Raw genomic sequence first — 20617 nt, 5'->3', positions numbered from 1 at the left:
GAATTTTCAACTAGAGTAGGGACCATAACACATCGATAAAAAGTATTGAAACAAGCTTCTTATTATTTTACTGTGATTTAATATTGTGCACTACTCCAGCTTGTTTCAGCACTTATATCGATGTGCTATGGTCCCTACTCTAGTTGAAACTATTCCAAATATTTCTGTGTACTTGTATAGTATAGTCAGTTCTTGTTTGGCTGGCTTCAAAAAAAAAGGGAAAGAGAAAAGCTACCTCTAGCAACAATGTTGGGCAGACAATTTTTTTGATGGATACATAATCAAAGCAGCTACAATTAAAAAGACACTTGAGAAAATTCCTACCTGTTACTATTGACATGCAACTCTACAGCCCTTAAAGTTACAACCTTCTTTATATTTCAGTGACCCAGTCATTGACTACAAAACAGAGGATAAATAAAAATGGTATAGGCTCAGTACAAAACTGATCTTCCTAAGTTGACAATTTTAGCTAATCATATATATTGTGTTGTTTTCAGCTGCTGGAGACCTCCATGAGAAAGAAACAATACTTCTCTCAGAAGAGTACATTCATACAAAACAAATATGCCTAGATGGCCATTATACAACTTGATTTACTACAGAGAGTGACTACCCTCCCATGTAACCACTATATACTGTAGTGATGTTTTATATTAGAATGGTTTCTGTTTCAACTGTTGGACATGTTAATATATTAATTCTTGTTATTATTGAAATATCAGCAAGATGATAAATCTGTCTAACACCGTATGATTTGTATTCAATAAAACACAACAAGATTACTGGACAATACACTAAAATAACCTTAGTTACAATGCCATTAGTTGGTTATGTTACACGTGTTCAGCACTAACACTACTACAACTGGTTAATCATCTAAGTATTGATCTTTCAACTGTAATTTGTATAGTTCTTGATCATTTGCTAACTAATGTTGTTCTCAACCATTACACATGAAAGTTGGTCCACCACTCATGGATAATAACAGTCTACCACACTGCTTAAAGGTTCTTAGTTTACTAATTGTTAATCTGCTTTACTGTAGTTGTACCCAGTTATACTGATAGTAAAATATCAGTAAGTTTTAGTATATGGAACATGCTGTTTTGCTAAGTTTTAAACTCTCAGTAAAACATCAGTGAATGCGGCTTTATTGAAAAGCTACTAAAAGTAAATTAACTGTTCCATATACTGGAGATATACCACTCTAGTAAACTAAGAGATTCTAAGCAGTGCCACAACCAATAACTCCATGTATCATTCACTAAAATTACATTCACTAAAATTACATACATCATTACTACATGTTCTTATTTGTGTGAGGTCCTCTAGGGGACCTTTGCAAAAATTATACACAACTTAGCATCTTGACTCATTTCATGCCATTGGTTAAGGTTCCATTGTACTTATATAGTAGTACATGTGAGAAGTGATTGTGGGTTTTAGTTTATTTCACCATTAAACATGTCTACACAACACACACACAAAACACACACAACACACAACACACACACAAAACACACACAACACACAACACATGTTCCATAACATATCCCTAGTCCACACCTACAACTAGTCATCAACTCAATACTCTACTATCTACTATAAAGCTTATTATTCAACGCTGACCATTACTACATGATCTCATTTGTCTATGAGCTACCCTAGGAGACCATTACAACAAGTCGATGTTGTGATTATATCTAATTCTTATCAATCAAATATGTAATTAACTATGGTAACACATTAGCTGTTAGGAACTCAATCCCTGGTTAGTTATGGGGTTAGTTTAAACCTACATGAGAAATAAAATTCAATAATCTGGAAGTACTTCATCAAGGATAAAGATACCAAGTTTAGTGTTCATAGAAATTGTGGTACTAGTCCCATGATTTGTTTGTGAACGGATATATCCTAACTAACCTGGTTCACACAACTCATTTGAATAGCTAGAAAAGAAGGTGATTAAAGTCAGCTCCCTAAGAAAAATAAAAACACTTGATACAGCAACAGACAAAGATCTGTACAGCGCTGTGGGATATCAACAACCCAAAGGAACAGAAACGTTGATGAAAATGGTATAGTTATTGGTTACTAATTTCATTGAGTAGATTGTTAGCAATTTAATCATTGGTTGAGGATACACAACAAATTTACAATGTTCTATTTACAATAAATAATATACAAAGCTCTAGCACTGCTAATGTCATACCACAAAGATTTAATCACAATAAACATGTCAATTGTTAGGTCATGTGACCTCAGTTGACATCCTGTTCAAATATACTTGGCTGATCTATCATACTGTACTAGGACCTGATACTTCTAGCTATTATGTAGTTACCTTTCTGACTGCTAGATTAACCCTTAAACCCGCATAATCCAGAAAACTGGATTTGATAAAAAACGAATTGAAAACGCACAATACTTTTGCCAATCTACATAGGCGGTTACAAACAAGCATATCTCATGAAGCATTTATCTGGTCGCTTCGAAAAACAGATTATATTAATTGGCAAAGAGTAAGCTATCTGCCGGTATATAACTTTCAACATACAAACAAGGAACTCACCCACTACGATGCGCTGAATCATTTTCAGGTCTTCCATGTTTGTATCGCCACTGTGCTCGTCCGGCAGTGACATTATCATGCGATCCCTATATATCAACTGAATCGCCATCACGTGAGGAGTAAAATGAGACCAAGCAAAAGTCGATGTGACAAAGTACGGCCGAGTTATGGCCCTTTGTACATCGTTATGTGAAGAAGGAAGACGGAGGGATAGTTCTTGTATTCTTTCAAAGTGAAGCGAGTATCTCTGGGCAGGATGAACGTGACGAAGTATGGGACCATTTAAACCAAAATTTAATGGTGAGTACGATGGTGTATGTCATTTTTAGATAGCTTTAACAGTTTTTGTGTTATAGAGTTTAGTTTTACAAGGCATGCATACGATCCAGTTTACTGGATTATGCGTTTTCAGTGCTTGCGTTTTATAAAACAGTTGCGGGTTTAAGGGTTAAAGTAATCTATCCTTGTGTGATTGCTTTTTATTATCACTAGATTTCATAATCACTTCATAATACCACCATAATACCTGGTTGCTGCACACATACTATTCACAAAATCGACGTAATTGACTATCACAATCTTTAACAACACACGACAGTGTAGTTACAACAATTAACTAGATTCCAAGTCTATAAGGACATGGTTGAATGTGATATTTATACACATACTCATAATTCTAGTCACGAGTGCATCGAATCCTATGGCTATAGAGCCTACCATGGGCCATGACCGCCACTATGTTGCAGGTGTTAATAAGCATCTATAGGGTTTACCTCTGGTGTGGATTTCACTTATGTTCTATTTCATGTCCTCTAGAGCTTACAAAATGATAACCAACAGGAGTAAGGTGCCATCTTGTCATATCACTTACTAATTATTTTGCTTCATGACGTTGGTACCTAAGTTGTGCCACCCTCATTTTTTTACAATTCATACAATTATTAACCGCACAGAGTGATGATAATGGATTATGTAGAACTGTACACAACATGACTTTAGTTATCAAGAAGTAGCTACGCAAGTGGAATTGGAGGTGTAATCACAAACATTTAATCCTCTGCATATCAAAATATTCTATTGGGAATTGTAAACCGAAGCGGTCTAAACAAAATTTTGCATAACATCAAGTTTTACTATTACATCTTATGAATTATGTAATAAAATAGCTTAAAATTAACTCCACGTCATTTTGGTATTCATAGCTTAGTCAAACCAGTTGGTTGAAAAACCTTGTCGGCAGCCATTATTTCTTCCCCCATGCAAAATACATGGATTTTATACTAAATACAAAAAACTGCAAAAACGCAACCATTAGCACCAATAATCTCTATAGGACATTATACAACAAAATAAAGCCCTTGAATTGCTCTACACAATTCCGCCTGAAGTAACCCTCAATCATTACCATAGTAACAGTTATTTACTGTTGATTACAACATAACACGTGCCCCTATACAATTTCCGATGGAGAATTTAATTACTCGAATGGGAAAACCCCAAAAAAGCAATGTGTTACCCTCAACCAAATTCGCTAAACTTGGTATCATTCTACGTATCAACGCTTGCTGATTAAGAATCCGCCTGAAGTAAGTGCCTAACTAATTGTTGTATGGAGTTACATTGCGAAAAATACGAAAAAACTGTTTTTTTTCCCTGCTAAATTATTACATACCTGAACACATAATCTAGCAATACAAGGCTCTATCCTGCCTTTTCGCTTAGTTACTTCACAAACTCCTAATATCACTTGAATCGCCATTGATTAAGGATTCTGATGAGCCATAGTAGATCTCCATAAATGAACATATACGGAAGTTATGGCGCCTTATTTAGCAGTCGGTGTAATTTTTGCATATTTTTCATGTTACGGATTTTTATAATGTATGGTAAAAATTGACAAATATTTTGATATGACCAGTCATCAGCTATCTAGTTGATTATGTTACACGTGTTCTCTACTACTAACTACTTCAACTGGTTAATCATCTATTACAATGACTACACCTTGTCTCAGCACTTCAGTGTTTTGAATATCTCTACTATCTAACCATAACCACATTCCCTGACTAATTTGCTAACTGCTCTAAACCTGTTATCTCATTTATGTACAAATGGAGGTTGAAGTATTGACCTTTCAATAATTTGTACAGCTCTTGATCATTTGCTAACTACTTCAACTAATGTTGTTCTCAATTATTACACATTACAGTTGGTCCACCACTCATGGATAATAACAGTCTACCACAACCAACAACTCCATGTATCATTCACAAATAATATTACACACATAGCACTATGAACAGGCGTAAGTATTATACATTTTGCCTTTGTTCACCGGCAAGTTGAACCCCGGTTAGTGCAAGTTCATAGGCCTTGTAGTTTTCCCAAACATTATTTATTTATTTATTCATTACTATTTATCACATTATTTAACCATATTTCGTATTATTCTTAATACTTGGTTGTATAATTATTAATGGATATACAAACTGGGTTACAAAAATAAAGTTTAGGCACTAGGCCTTTGAATAGTAAAAGCTATTGAGTTTCTTTAAATGTTATTGTACTCTTCAGAGCAAGAGCATTAATTTGACACCAAGTTTGTGAATTTTGAACCATATATAGGTGAGAAAGATGAAAAACTGACCATTTTTTAAGCATTAAATTGGGTGTAAAGGTCACCAAAGGTCAAATCTGAGGTGGCTCCCCATCAAAAAATAACCTTTATGATACATACAAACTATGTGGCAAGTTTCATGTTTTTATTCAAAAGTACACAAAAAGGTCTTAACACCCTAACTACTTGTGTTACATACTAAGATACCATCAAATCAGTATGTGAGGTCCCCTAGGGGACTTTTGTAAAAATTATAATTTATATACCATGAAAACATTACACTTTACAGAGATTTCCACTGTACTTATATAGTAGTACATGTGAGAAATGATTGTGGGTTTTAGTTTATTTCACCATTAAACATGTCTAAACAACACACAACACACATTTTACATGTTCTGTAATATATTCCTAGTCCACACCTACAACTAGTCATCAACTCAATACTCTACTATCCACAAAGCTTGTCATTCAACACTAACCATTACTACATAGCTACACTATCGTACTAGTAGTTTTGACACTCAGTATCACTCAAACTACTCGAAGCTGGTTTCAACAGACATCTTTTCTGGGTGGTGTGTAGAGCTTGAGTGGCAATTTTAGGGACCTGGCTTGAAAAAAAATCAATGGTTTACTGGTGGAGACCCTGATAATGTTGGCCAGACATTTTTCTGTGGACTTCGCTACATATAGACCACTAAGGAGCCAGCACAGCCTGTAATCTCATCTCTGGACTCCAATCATGGTCTGCCCCCATTTTGAGGTCTACCCCTTGCCCACCCCGCCACCCCCCACCCCTTTGTGAGCACTTGTGATACTACTTTGCTCGTCTAACTGCTCAGATTTTCTATCTTATTTGGTGGAAAAATCTACGAGCAGCTACAAGTACTGGAAGTGGTCTGAAAGGTAACAGATTGCTGCATCTTTAGTGCAAATTTTATACGCGTGCTTGCTATCCTTGGAGAGTTGTGCTGGCTTGAATTCTTTAAAACCGTTTATCTCGAAACTTCTAAATGTGCGATTTGGATTGTTTTTTCCAAAATCCAGTCACAAATAGTAAGGACTTTTTCTATAAGAATGCATTTTATGCATGCCTAAACATTTAAACATGTTTTAATGATAAATGTGATCTGCTGAGCAAAAACCGGCCGTTTTCGCACATTCCCCAAATTTCATTTTATTGTATCTCTGTAATCTATAGTAACAAAAGAGTGGACAGCCAAAGTTTCAGTCTTTTGTGATGAATGGTCTTGGAGTTATAGCACTTGACAGTTGGAACAGTGATAAACTCAATTTGTATAGCAACAATACAGGAAATAAATTAAAGGCACTTAGAAAATCCATCATAACTCATGATTGAAAAGATGGGACTTGGCTCAATCTGTGCATTATGAACTGGCAAATCAATCAAGGTATAGTGCTTTCCTTGTACTCCTCCGTGTTGACAAAGGAGAAGGCCATTTCAACTATGAAATGACGACGATGAATGCTGTTTTTACTGCATCGTAAATAAACACCAATAACTCATGTATTCTTTGCTGTGTGAACACAGAACTAAGCTTTTCTTGCTCTCCATAAACAGCTGAATCCAGTGGTGCATAGGTTTTATTACTTTTAGCTTAATTTCAGTGTGTCCAAATGCCATTAAAGCATGTGTAAAATTTTCATGTAGCATGTGTATATTTTCCCAATGTATTTCAATAAAGTTTTACGACAAATATAATTTGCAAAAATGGCCGGTTTCACTCAGCAGGTCACAGTTGGCATGACATTGTCTATAAGGGCGATCTGCTTCAAGACTACGCTAAATGTACAATAAGAATTGAATAATGGCAATGGCTCTACATATAGATGTCTGAGGTTACTACCTCCAATAGAAACGTTACAAAATAGTTAGTGGTCTGTTGTTTGCTACATTAAATCAGCAAAGCCAAAATGAAATACTAGCTAACTTTCTGAACTGGACAGGCATCATTTGAGCTGATATAGACTATGATACACCAATGTTACAGTGTAGCACTGACACAATAAACTCGAAGGGTAATACTCAATGCTAGCATCTACAGTTTGTCATTTATTAGCTTACTTTCTGGACAAACAGTTTGACATTTATATAGGCATATCAGCTACTCGATACATTAATGTCAAAGTGTGGTGCATCCTGTGAAATATGCCCAAGTTGAAGGGAAGGTGATCTTGATCTTGACGGTGATCTTTGATTGCTTCATCTAGGAAAAGTACTTAGAATGAGCCAACATACGTAAGTTTCTGCACTATTTAGAGCTCCTCACTTGGCTACAGGTGTAGGCATGGTTAACCACAAACAGTTACCTCAGCCTGCAGCCTTGGTAATTTTGTAAATTTGTGGGTACTCTTGCCCACAGTCTGTACACAGCAGAGAAACCTTATCAGCTCATTCTAACTAATATAAAGCTATGTACATGCCGGACCTATGGCAGGTAGCATAAGAAGACAACCAGAGACTTTACATTATCAGTATAAAAATTAATCCTTAATACCGTTAGCAACCAAAAACGTTTAGTTTTAATACTGTAAACATGACACAATGATTTATGTAGTAAAGGTTCAGCTATGTTGCAATTCAATCCCGAGTACTTTCTTCACATGTGACCTTGTTGAGAAATTTGATGCTTTTTCTATCAGTTGTTGAAGACAACATTTTAACAAACCAACCTGGGTCTAACCCAGATCAACCTTGTACACTGACCAATTGTTTATGTATGTGGCATAGTCTATAGTATGTTCACATTGAGCTGAACCCTGAAAAACAGCTAAAAATTAAAAGTGGATTTTTTCTCAACAGAGTTACCATTTCAGCCAACCAGATGATTATTGGTAACAGCAAAGGTGTCAACAACAGACACGTACAGTTTGGCTCCATTACAAGTTTGGGAAAGGGCTCTACTGGACACTATACTTATATGGCTTCTCTATAGAAAATGTATTGTGAAGATTTTGATTGGCCGTAAATATTATGTCAAACATTTGAACAACAAGATTTTGAAATGTTTTTAGCGGGTCAAGCAGTACTACAAATGAGCCAAATTTCAAGATCGTGTGTAATTGCATCCATGAGTTATTAAATGTTTTTGAGGATTCAGCTCAATGCGAACATACTATAGTCTTGCAATAGGCAAGCTTTTTGTAAGCCACATCCACTTTAATTTTAATTAATTAATTAACCCTTCGAGGACCAAATTAATTTTTAAGTATGGAGGAATGTGTAACTTTGTGTTATAGGGAAGGCAGTGGCCTTCTGTGAAACGAAGACAGATTATTGTTTGACATTAACTTAATGGTAATTTCATACACAATAATGGTATCATAACAGTATTGTTCTACACAAAACAGTACTTGTGATATCAAGTGAAGAATGAGCGATGTCATTTCCACTGAATGTCCACTTTGTTATTTCTTTATCGCATATTCATGATGTAGTCACATGATCTTTTGTATACAAATCGAATTGCCATCATGTGCTGAGTCTAATGGTGTTTAGTTTGATGCACTACAATGAAGTAACGTCGAGATATGGCCGATCAAAGTAGCAGGTGTAGAGTAATGGCGGACAACAATGGAAGAGCTATTTTTTCTCTTGGCGGCCTAGCAGCGGACATTCTTTTCAAACTAAGTGATACTTGGTGTGATTTTGTCAGGAATTTCATAGTGAGTATCATGGTGCTAGCGAATTCTTTCTACTGTGTACTGATAAGTAGTTATAACGGCTTATACTAGCCCATGTACTTGTGTCCAATATATTGGGCTTTGGTCCTCGAAGGGTTAATATCGGAACTGTTTGTAAGCATACCTGAAGTCCTGCTAATTTATCAGTACTGTGACGTGTAGTTTGTAGGTGTGCAGGTAGCCACACCCACTTACAAGAAATGTATCTTGCTGTCTGTAAACTTATGTGGAATCAAGCCCACTGAAGGATCACTAATTACAAATTTTCCTGTTTAGTTTTCACATAGCTACAACATGCTAGTCAAGCATCTAAACGTAGCTTTTGGTACACACTTCAGTTTTGCTTAAATTGGGTTACATTTAAAAGTCTTTTCAGTGATAGTGCTCTAAAATTTAAACTGGTACAAGATCTAGTGTAAAAAATAGCATTGAGTAGACACTCATACGTTGCCAATGTTACAGGCACATAATTGCCATGTATTGTATTACACCAGAGACAAGATTTATCGAGACATAAACAAGGGATCTACAGGATTTAGATATGTACCTGTATGTAGCCAATAAAATTAAAGTATTTCATCTTATTGTGGTCTAATACAATTTTCACACTTTTACTGAACATTCAAGATGAAAAACTTTTTAGCATGTTAATATACAACTTGTATACATTACTACACAACTCACATCGACAGTTTCTGGACATATTCAACTGATCCAAAGGTGTTATCATGTAGACCATGTCAGGGAACATCCTGTGAAATGACAACAAGATGAAATGGACTTGATTGTGTGTAGTAAACAATAACACAAGAAGACAACAAGAGATAACTATATGTGATTATAGTTGTAGTTAAACCCCACCATGAGTAGGATATTGTAGTTATCAACCCGAGGCTGAGGTGTTATAACTAGATATCCTATGAGTGCAGGTGGAGTTTAACTGGCTTCTATCCAACACTTTGAAGCTGTCAGGTTCACAAACAATGTGTAAATAAGGCTAGACAAGAATGTTCACTTTACTGAACCTCACCAGTCTCGTCCCTAGCTACCCACTCGATCACACGACCTTTGCATGATTGAGTGCGTGAACAGTTGGGGATGAGATTATAGTTCTACAATGTGTATGGCTTTGGTTTTTACTGGGTTTGTACTTTTACATGTGTAAGGCTTTAATATTTGCTTTGATTGCACTTCCTTCAATTGAATGTGTAAATGTGTGTTGTTTTCCTTATATGCACTGGACGTTCCAACATTTTGAATGGTTTTATGAACATTGTATTATACAGCATGGTGGTACTGTATGTCACAGAGGTTAGGGTTTTTCTGGCCAAAAATATCACCCAAAAACCAGTTTCACAATACCACCCTGGTGCATTGGCAGTATTGGTTAGGTATAACCAAGCCCAAAATTGCCTTCAATACGATCTTAAGTGCTTCCAATTAGAGGTATGAAAAAAATTATCTGAAGGTGTAGGCACCTTCTGGGAGTTCTAACTCTCCTACTACTTGGGAACAGTGTCAAGACTAACATTTTTCACATTTTTATAGTCTTCAAATTACAATCTGCCCATTTTACTGGTTACAATATTGGCGGTTTACTAAAAATAAATAATTGTTTCAGTTATCGAGATATGCTACATAATCGAGATAAATTCAAAGGAAATTATAGAGATATGTCTAAATTAGTCATTGCACACCTCTACTTCCAGTAGACAGCAAAAAAAATTATTCAATGGAATTCTGACTGATTAACTGCCTGCCTTCAGACAAGCGTAACTTGATAACAGCTAAAGTTACTGGCTCGATTTTTCACTGTTCGATGTCACTCCGTGCATAGATGTGTCTGGTATACTATACCACAGTACTTAAAATACATGCATTATGGTTCTCCTTTGTGTGCCATTTCTTATTGCTAACAGTCCAAAGTGTCTGTAAACGGGAATCGTCCATATTTTGATTTATTGCAGAGGCATCTTCATTTGTAATGCTCTGTGTGTAATGTGCTGAAAATAGGTGAAAGCGAAGCATAAAGGCCACTTCACTTTTGAGTCAGTGCCAGTGAGGTGTGCAAATCTTCTGTATTTTCGTGGTGGCTGGATTGATTGCAGAGGTGCTTCTTCTACTGTTCCTCATTTGTAGTGCTGTGTAACATACTGAAAATACCTGAAAGTGAAGTGTAATGGCCACTTGACGTTCAAGTCAATAATTGATAGCTGGGGTACGTGTTCAGACAAAAACATTAACTCTGGCTCCATCCTTTCTTTTGAAGTGGTATGCACAGGTTCACCAGTCATAATAATGCTACAAAATATGCAAACAAACAAGTATAAGGAAAATTGGGATTTTTAGTTCATTAGAGATCATAGAAAAAACGTAGGGAAACAAGGGAGGCTGCTTACACTTGCAAGATATACTAGCAAACTGAAGTGGGGATTAAATGTTCACTAGCATATCTGGAGGTGTCTCCTTCATTTCCCTACTTTTTTCTACGATCCTTAAACTTAAATTTTTAACGCTCTTATAGTCATATCTTTCTAAAAATTGTGGAAGCTTACACTGCTTGAAAACTGGTATCTTTATTCCTTTCTCAAAATTGATATAATGTTAGAATTAATTGTGGGTTTTAGTTTATACTACTCACATTATCCAGTTCACTTTACCACATGACTATAAGTTATTAACTACATTTAACACTACAAGTAAATCACATGTAGTCTGTGCTCCTCCTAACAATTAATGGTAGTAATACCATCTTGCCATTATGACTTTTGTTTCCACAGCTTTACTTCATGATGTTGATAACATGAAGTGACCTCTGTTTTTTTCACTAAGTTCCAGTGATAAAAAGTAGTGAAACAAGAGATAATGGTAGCCATGAGGAAAAATCCTACTTGACACTGTAGCAATGTTGGAAATTCATAAATTGGCATTTTTATCACTGGAATCCTTTAAATTAATGAAAACTACTCTATGGCACAATATATACACGTTCACTTGAATGATTTTGAATCGCCAACCCAATAAGCTACTATAGTGGTGTATATATATATCAAATTAATATAATATCAAATTTAATATCAAATCAAATTAATATAATATCAAATTTGCATCTTAAGGAAGCTAATGTAATCCATGCAAACGGGCACCTAAAATCACATTGTTGTGTAACATGACAAAGTAACTATGAAGCTACAAATTTATCCTGTATATACACTACTATTGGATATCTGGTTTGATCACATGTGGAAGGCAGGCAGGCAGGCAGGCAGGCAGGCAGGCAGGCAGGCAGGCAGGCAGGCAGGCAGGCAGGCAGGCAGGCAGGCAGGCAGGCAGGCAGGCAGGCAGGCAGGCAGGCAGGCAGGCAGGCAGGCAGGCAGGCAGGCAGGCAGGCAGGCAGGCAGGCAGGCAGGCAGGCAGGCAGGCAGGCAGGCAGGCAGGCAGGCAGGCAAGCAGGCAAGGACTAAAATTTGAGTTTTGTGATTTTAAAAAAATGCTTGCATTGCAGTGTTGCACTGATAATTGGCTCAAAAATCAGTATCAGGTTGATATTGGCCACTAGCCACTTAATTGGTTCTGATTAGATCACACATCAAACCCAAGGTTAATTTCACTATGCTATATAAAGTAGCATAATGACATGGGAGAGGTTAGACTCAGGTATTTGGCATTTAATTATATGCATTTAATGCCGTAGTGGTGACTACAAGCTGGGCCAAAGGGAGGTTTAAAGCCATCCCCAAAGTACACCCATAAACTGTGAGGTTTTATATTTCTATGCAGTGTTGGCCACTTGTCTCGACTGTATGGCAGTTGTAAAATGGACTTAAAACTAGTAATTCAAGTAACCGTAAGTAACTTTTACCTGTGGTATATTGCATTTCAGCCTAGAATGAGCTGTATATCAATTCTTATATCACAAATATGAGAGATGAAATGAGTGTTAGTGTTATTAGTGTATATACACCAAACTGGCTTTTGGTATCAACTAATTCTGTTCCTTAATATCTAACAGTTATCAAAATAATCAGCTAATTTGGCTGTAAGTACAACACTGACACTACTACTGCACTGTTTGGTATTCATCAGATCTGTGAATTCACCTCAATATGTTCTTAATGTATGCCAAATTTCACAATAATTGAGTTGTGCATTTGTGTTTTATACTGCTGGTTGTAAAATGTATCACAAGAAGAAAAATTAGGCGCCAGAAAAATCAAAGAAAAAGAAACAAAGACATTAAGCCTAACTTTCAGGGATTGTACTTCACAATTTTGTTGAAATTTGGAATGTGAATTGCCGACGTTTGCCAGCGGTTATAGTACAAAAAAATGTGTGTCCATAAAACACCCAGTTTTCCTATGATGTACTTACTGAAATAATGACAGATTCTAGTGAAGGTGATACCTCAGAGTTTGAGAATATTTCAGCGACCCAGTCATTGACTACAAAACAGAGGATCCATATAAATGGTGGACTCAACACAAACTGAGCTTCCTAAGTTAACAATTTTAGCTATTCTTTTCTCGTGTGCTCCTGCTACCCAATAAGTTGTTTTTAGTTGCTGAAAACCTTCATAAGAAAGAAACAGCGTTCTCTCAGTAGTGTCTAACCATACACACCAATCATGTCTAGTTGGTCAATATATAACTTGACTAAAATTAATACAGAGCGCATTTACATACTCATTCCTCCCCCTCCAAACACATGTAATCATTATAATGTAATGATGTTTAATATCGGAATGATTTCTGTTTAAACTATCGGACATGTTAATATATCAGTTCTCATTATTTTTGAAATATGAGTAAGAGGGCAACTTTGCCCAACACTGTCTGATTTGTATTTAAGACAACACTACAAGAATACTGAACAAAACAGCTAAAATAACCATAGCTATAATGTGGTCATGTTACATGTGTTCAGCACTAACACTACTTCAACTGGTTAATATCTACCACAATAACTACACCTTGGGTAAATCTGTCTCAACACTTCAGTGTTTTGAATATCTCTACTACCTAACCGTAATCACATTACCTGACAAATGTGCTAACAGCTCTTAACTGCTATTGACCTGTTATGCCATTTGATGTACAAACTGAGGCTGAAGTATTGATCTTTAAACTGTAATTTGTACAGTTCTTGATCATTTACTAGAACATGGCATGCATAGTATGCTTTGATCTTTGACAAGTCTCTAATATCACTAAGAAACCTCCTGGCATATTAGAAGCCTCCTAAAGTTGGTTAGAAACCTGCTGAGTAATTTATTGAGATATTAAAGCACATTCAATTGTGTAGTATTTATCAAAATGTAACTTAAAACCTAGTTATAAACAATGTTTTTGATAGAACAATATAATGCGGATAAAATTAAACATCGAGCCAAGTTCTTGGTTCTTAGAAATATTGTCTTCACTTCGGTTCTTAAATGAAAAAGAACATTGGGCTGGGTTTCCTCACCTTAGATGACACTTTTATGTCACTTGGTTTATACTTATAACTTTTAAAAACCTTGTCTTATACCAAGATACCATCTCATCAGTATGTGAGGTCCCCTAGGGGACCTTTGCAAAAATTATGTTTCTAACCTACAAGCTACAATTATGAATAAAACATAACTTTTCATTGAGATTTCCACTGTACTTATATAGTAGTACACGTGAGAAGTGATTGTGGGTTTTAGTTTATTTCACCATTAAACATGTCTAAACAACACACAACACATATTTTACATGTTCCATAACATACCCCTACTCCACACCTACAACTAGTCATCAACTCAATACTCTACTATCCACTATTAGCTTGTCATTCAACACTGACCATTACTACATGATCTCATTTGTCTATCAGCTACCCTAGGAGACCATTACAACAAGTTGATGTTGTGATATTACCTAATTCTTTTGTATTTTACTATCATATGATTATATTTGTTTTGTAATAATCAGTTCACACTCAATTGCAAATCTAGTAAGTCGTTAATTACTTTCAACTCTCTTATGTAAGTTTAGAAGTATGTTTCAATTATTCCAAAGCTCTTTATGCCCATTTTTGCACAATATTCCCTGACAAATCAGGTAGGGTGCTCTCACTTCCATCCTCTCTAACCAAAAGAGATCTGCTATCCCTGTTAATTAACTTACTGATATCCTTATTGATGAGAGTCTCGTGTTTCAAAAACCTTGGCTTCGTCTTAGTTTTTTTTTCCACAAAGATCCTTGTCTTAGGTCTCAATAACCTACACAAATAAGTTTTATAATAACCATCAGCTGGTGGACATACATAGTTTCAACTAAGTTTACAAATAGTAAACACTTTTTCTATAAGAATGCATTTTTATGCATTCCTAAAAATTTAAACATGTTTTAATGATAAATGTGACCTGCTGAGCAAAACTGGCCATTATCGCACATTCCTCAAATTTCAATTTATTACATCTCTGTAATCTATAGTAACAAAAGAGTGGACAGCCAAAGTTTCAGTCTTTTGTGATGAATAGTCTTGGAGTTATAGTTGGAACAGTAATGAACTCGATTTGTATAGTAACAATACAGGAAATAAATCATAGGCACTTAGAAAATCCATCATAACTCATGATTGAAAAGATGGGACTTGGCTCAATCTGTGCATTATGAACTGGCAAATCAATCAAGGAATAGTGCTTTTCTTGTACTCCTCCGTGTTGACAAAGAAGAAGGCCATTCTACTCCTCCGTGTTGACAAAGAAGAAGGCCATTCCAACTAAGAAATGACAACGGTGAATGCCGTTTTTACTGCATCATAAATAACACCCATAACTCACATATTCTTTGCTGTGCGAACACGGAACTAAAATTTTCTTACTCTCCACAAACAGGCGAATCCTGTGGTGCATAGGTTTTATTAATTTCACCTTAATTTCAGTGCGTACAAATGCCATTAAAGCGAGCGTAAATTTTTCATGTAGCACATGTATATGTATTTCAATAAAGTTTTATAGCAAAATATAATTTGCAAAAACAGCCGGTTTTTGCTCAGTGTTTCACTATTGGCAATGGGTGGCTGTATGCTTACAGGCATGACATTGTCTATAGGACCATCTGTTTCAAGACTATTAAGCTACAACATGTACAATAGATTAATGGCAATGGCTCTACATATAGATGTCTGAGGTTACTACCTCCAATAGAAACCTGTGGCAGGGTTACTAAATAGTTAGTAACCTGTGATCTGTTGTTTACTACATTAAATCAGCAAAGCCAAAATGAAATACTAGCTAACTTTCTGAACTGGACAAGCATCATTTGAGCTGATATAGACCATGATACTGGAACTAAAATAAGTCCAGTTCCAGCCCTTTTTATTCTAGTTCCAGTTCTGGAACTAGAACTGGAACTGGAACAATAATTTTGCATTTCTTAAGACTGGAACTGGAACTAGAATTATAAATTTACTTTCCTCGAAACTGGAACTAGAACTAAAACCGTAAAGAAATTTTACCAAGTACTGGAACTAATACTGGAACTGGAATTGATCGTAACCATACAGTTTTTGCCAATGAGTTTTTTGCCCTTTACTAGGCCAGAATTTAATCTGCTGACAAAAACACACGATGTAGTACATAACTTCATAAAAGCTATTACAACCATGTATGCATGTATTAAAACACTGCTTGAAACAACTGATTGGCTATAATATCAGAAAAGAATGCCAATGCAATACTGTCTCAGTCACATTGTTATGTGTTTGATCAGTAGCTACAGGTCTTTTAATACTACGTGTACCATAGTGTTTAGTATTATAGCTGTTTGTGTAATAATGCTGATAACTAATGTTAGCTAACAATTAAACCTTGCAAGACTACCATAATAGTGAGTGTGTATAATTCATTATGGGCTTTTTGTAATACTTTAGTTAAAATAAATATTGTTCTAGAAATTGTAGAATATTTCTAAATGTCATGGTTCCTGAACTGGAACTAGAACTGTAATTCTAAAGGTTATGGTTCCAGAACTGGAACTAGAACTGTAATTCTAAGGGTTATGGTTCCAGAATTGGAACTAGAACTGTAATTCTAAAGGTTATGGTCCCAGAGCTGGAACTAGAACTGTAATTCTAAAGGTTATGGTTCCAGAACTAGACCTGGAACTGTAATTGTAAAGATTATGGTTCCAAAACTGGAACTAGAACTGTAATAACTAGCTGATACTGGAACAACACAAGACAACAAGAATAATTATATGATTTAAACCTGGTTATTTTATTCACAAGTGAACTTATTGAGAAATATTAGGGCTGGGACAAAGCTTCAAATGTTTCGTGGGTTTGAAAGTTAAGTAAACTTCAAATTTTGAAACTATCCTTTGAAGCTTTGTAATGCACCCATAGCCTATGAAAGAATTACAAGTAAATGTCGTTATCTTTATTGCAGCTGCTTATTCATCTTGCGTGATAGATGTTTGTCTCTTTGCAACCAATCTTTGTGTGCCACACCCACTTTAGCTACCTACCATAGTTGTAGCATTAACAAGTGATGTTATGCTACTTTTAAAAACCAGGCGTCCGTGCAGTTAATACCAGCCCATTCTGACTAAATTAATCAACCTTGTATTTATATTCATACTATTGCTATTATTAATTCAGCTAGATAATTAGATTTGAGAATACTGTGATTCGGCATATATTGCAATTCATGAATTATTTTGCAATTCGGTAATTATATTGCTATGCACTGCTAAGGAAGCGTAGCTATCACTTTAAAATGTAAATTACACACAGAAGTATCTTCTCAACTGTTTTATAGTGTGTCTATTGTGTTTTCTTATGCAATTGTTTAGGGAAAGACTTGAAGCTGCCCATCATTTATGTTCGCATAGGTACTGGTAATGCCGCTATTTCAACTTGAAGGATACATTATCTCTGGTGGCCTGAGAAGCCTTCAATGTTGTTTTGAAGTTGTTAAACGTCTATAAAACCGAAAGGGAAGACTGTTCACCAAGTATGTGAAGAGTCACCATATCAGACGACCAAGAAGAAACCACCTCAGAGCAAAGCTTATGTGTGTGGAAGTTTAATAGACTTAGTTTAGCTTTCAATTCTTACATACTGGCTGCTTTTTACCATTTAACGCTTTTGTTCACATGAATGTGTACGGACAAACAAATATAGGTAGGTAGGTAGGTAGGTAGGTAGGTAGGTAGGTAGGTAGGTAGGTAGGTAGGTAGGTAGGTAGGTAGGTAGGTAGGTAGGTAGGTAGGTAGGTAGGTAGGTAGGTAGGTAGGTAGGTAGGTAGGTAGGTAGGTAGGTAGGTAGGTAGGTAGGTAGGTAGGTAGGTAGGTAGGTAGGTAGGTAGGTAGGTAGGTAGGTAGGTAGGTAGGTAGGTAGGTAGGTAGGTTAGTGGTACACACACACATTTTTACGAAAACAATTTCAGTAATCCAGGCGCTCGCCGACAGCCGGCCAAACCAATGCGAGCGTCTCCTTTAAAAAGTGATAGGTAATGCATGGAAACGTCCTTATGGCCATTAGTTGGTGTTTGCCTACGCATGATTGCAGTATAGCAGACACGCCTATTTGCAATCAATCGATCTCATCATTCAGTACTACTGCAATGCATTTTATGCTTACAAACTTTTAAATTGGATTAGAAAGATATGTAAAACTCAAGAAGGATGTGCATAAATTCAAGTAATCAAACGGTCAGAAAGGTAGCTACATATAGAAGTGTCAGGCCCTTGGTAAGGTACAGCTTTATTACGTATTTTGTACACAAGATCTTGTAGCAGTTTAAATGTTATAGCAATTCATAACACAGTCACCGATAAGACTATTTTGTTGCTGTCACAATTAATGATGTATTCATAAAAAGCATCATATTCCTTAGGGATGGGACAAATGGTAATAAAATGTACCTTCAAATATTCACTAATAAAATGTTCAAACATTCAAAGCTTTGGTGTTAACTTTTAAGTTACAGGTTATCTTCCCTCTTCCTATACACATTCACAAAATACCTTCCTAGTGCCTTAGTAGTATTGGTTATTATTATTATTTTATTTATTTATTATTGGTTATTTATTAAAATACCTTCCTTCCTTTTGTGCTTGGTTAGGTATAACCAAGCACAAAAGTGCCTTCAGTACAAACCTATGCCTCCAATAGGTAACACAAAAGTTTATTCAATGGAATTTTCTGACTGACTAACTTCCTGCCTGCTTGCCAGATACCTTCAGACAAGCATAACACGATGATGGCTAAGGCTATGGGCTTGATTTTTTCATTGCTTGACATCACTTCATTCATAGATGTGCCTTTCAGCATACCACAGTATGTAATATGTTTGTTCTCCTTTGTGTCCCGCTACTTTGTTTCTGACAGTCTAAGGTGGCAATTTGCGGTAATGTAATGCATGGCTTAATTCCCATATGTAAATGGGAATCCTCTGTATTTTCCGTAGCGACTGGATCGATTATCTGTGAATGTTATCCTGATTGCAGAGGCGTCTTCAATTGCAACGCTATGTAATGTGCTGAAAGTGAAGCATAAAGGCCATTTCACTTTTGAGTCAGTAATTGATAGTTTAGGTGCGCAAATCATCCGTATTTTGGTTGTGGCTGGAATGATTGCAGAGGTGCTTTTCCCACTGTTCTTCATTTGTAATGCTGTGTAACATGTTGAAAATACATGAAAGTGAAGTGTAATGGCCCCTAGACTTTCGAGTCAAAAATTGTTAGCTGGGGCACACATTCAGACAAAAACAATAATTCTGGCTCCATCTTTTCTTTTGAAGCAGTATGCGCAGGTTAACCAGTCATGATAATGTCACAAAAATGTAAACAAACAAGTATAAGTTTAATTAGGAATCACAGGAAAAAGGTATGGAAACAAGGGAGGTCGCCTACACCTGCAGATGTACAGTACTAGTGAACTGAAGTGAGAATTAAATGCGTTCACTGGCATACGTATCTGGAGGTGTCTCCCCCATTTCGCTACTTTTTCTATGAGCCCTAATCAAACTTAAAGTTCCTAATTTTTCCTTATACAAGGTGGCCCATCCTTAATAGAAATTTTTTTCTAAAACTTGTGGAAACTTTTACTGCTTGAAAACTGGTATCTTTTGTTTCTCAAAAGTGATATAGATGCACATGCTAGAATTAATTGTGGGTTTAGTTTATACTATTCACATTATCCAGTTCATGCTACCACATCACTATAAGTTATTAACTACACTCAACATTACAAGTAAACCACATATATAGTCTGTGCTCCTCCTAACAATTAATAGTAGTAATACCATCCTGCCATCATGTTACTTCATGATGTCAGTAACATGAAGTGACCTCCAGAGGTGACCTCCGTGCAAAAATTCTTTTACTAAGTTCCACTGATAAATAGTGAAACAGAATGATGGTAGTTATGAGGAAAAATCTTACAAAGGAAAAATTCTCAGTTTCTCAGCACTGGCATGTAATTGTCTTACATTATAGGGACTCTTATAGCACTTTTGGGGTAGGGCAGGTGAATTGCCAACATATCAGTCAGCGTGTTGTATTAGAGTAGGTAAAACCTTCTTTCACACTTACAGCTGCACTATCCAGAATATCTACATCTACATATGTTTTAAGCACATAGCAGGGGCGGATCCAGGGGGGGGGGGGGGGGGGGGAGGCTTTGGGGGCTGAAGCCCCCCCCACCCCCCCCCCCCCTTCACTTTTAGGCTTTACTTCAATATA

General features: G+C 36.1%; 1 long non-coding RNA gene across 1 annotated transcript in view; it reads right to left on the bottom strand.

The window, feature by feature from the left end:
- The window catches only part of LOC136257486 (uncharacterized), a 73571-nt gene that overhangs the window by 3271 nt on the left and 49683 nt on the right, over positions 1-20617 (bottom strand). Inside the window, exons 4-5 of the long non-coding RNA XR_010702027.1 lie at positions 15050-15144; positions 9585-9652 (exon numbers count right to left, since the gene is read on the bottom strand). This is a non-coding gene — a long non-coding RNA (uncharacterized lncRNA). The remainder of the gene's footprint in view (positions 1-9584; positions 9653-15049; positions 15145-20617) is intronic.

Source organism: Dysidea avara, chromosome 6 (genome assembly GCF_963678975.1).
Source record: "Dysidea avara chromosome 6, odDysAvar1.4, whole genome shotgun sequence".
NCBI classification, from domain to species: domain Eukaryota; kingdom Metazoa; phylum Porifera; class Demospongiae; order Dictyoceratida; family Dysideidae; genus Dysidea; species Dysidea avara.
The sequence above is the reverse complement of the archived record's forward strand: the minus strand, read 5'-3'. Positions and strand labels throughout refer to the sequence as shown.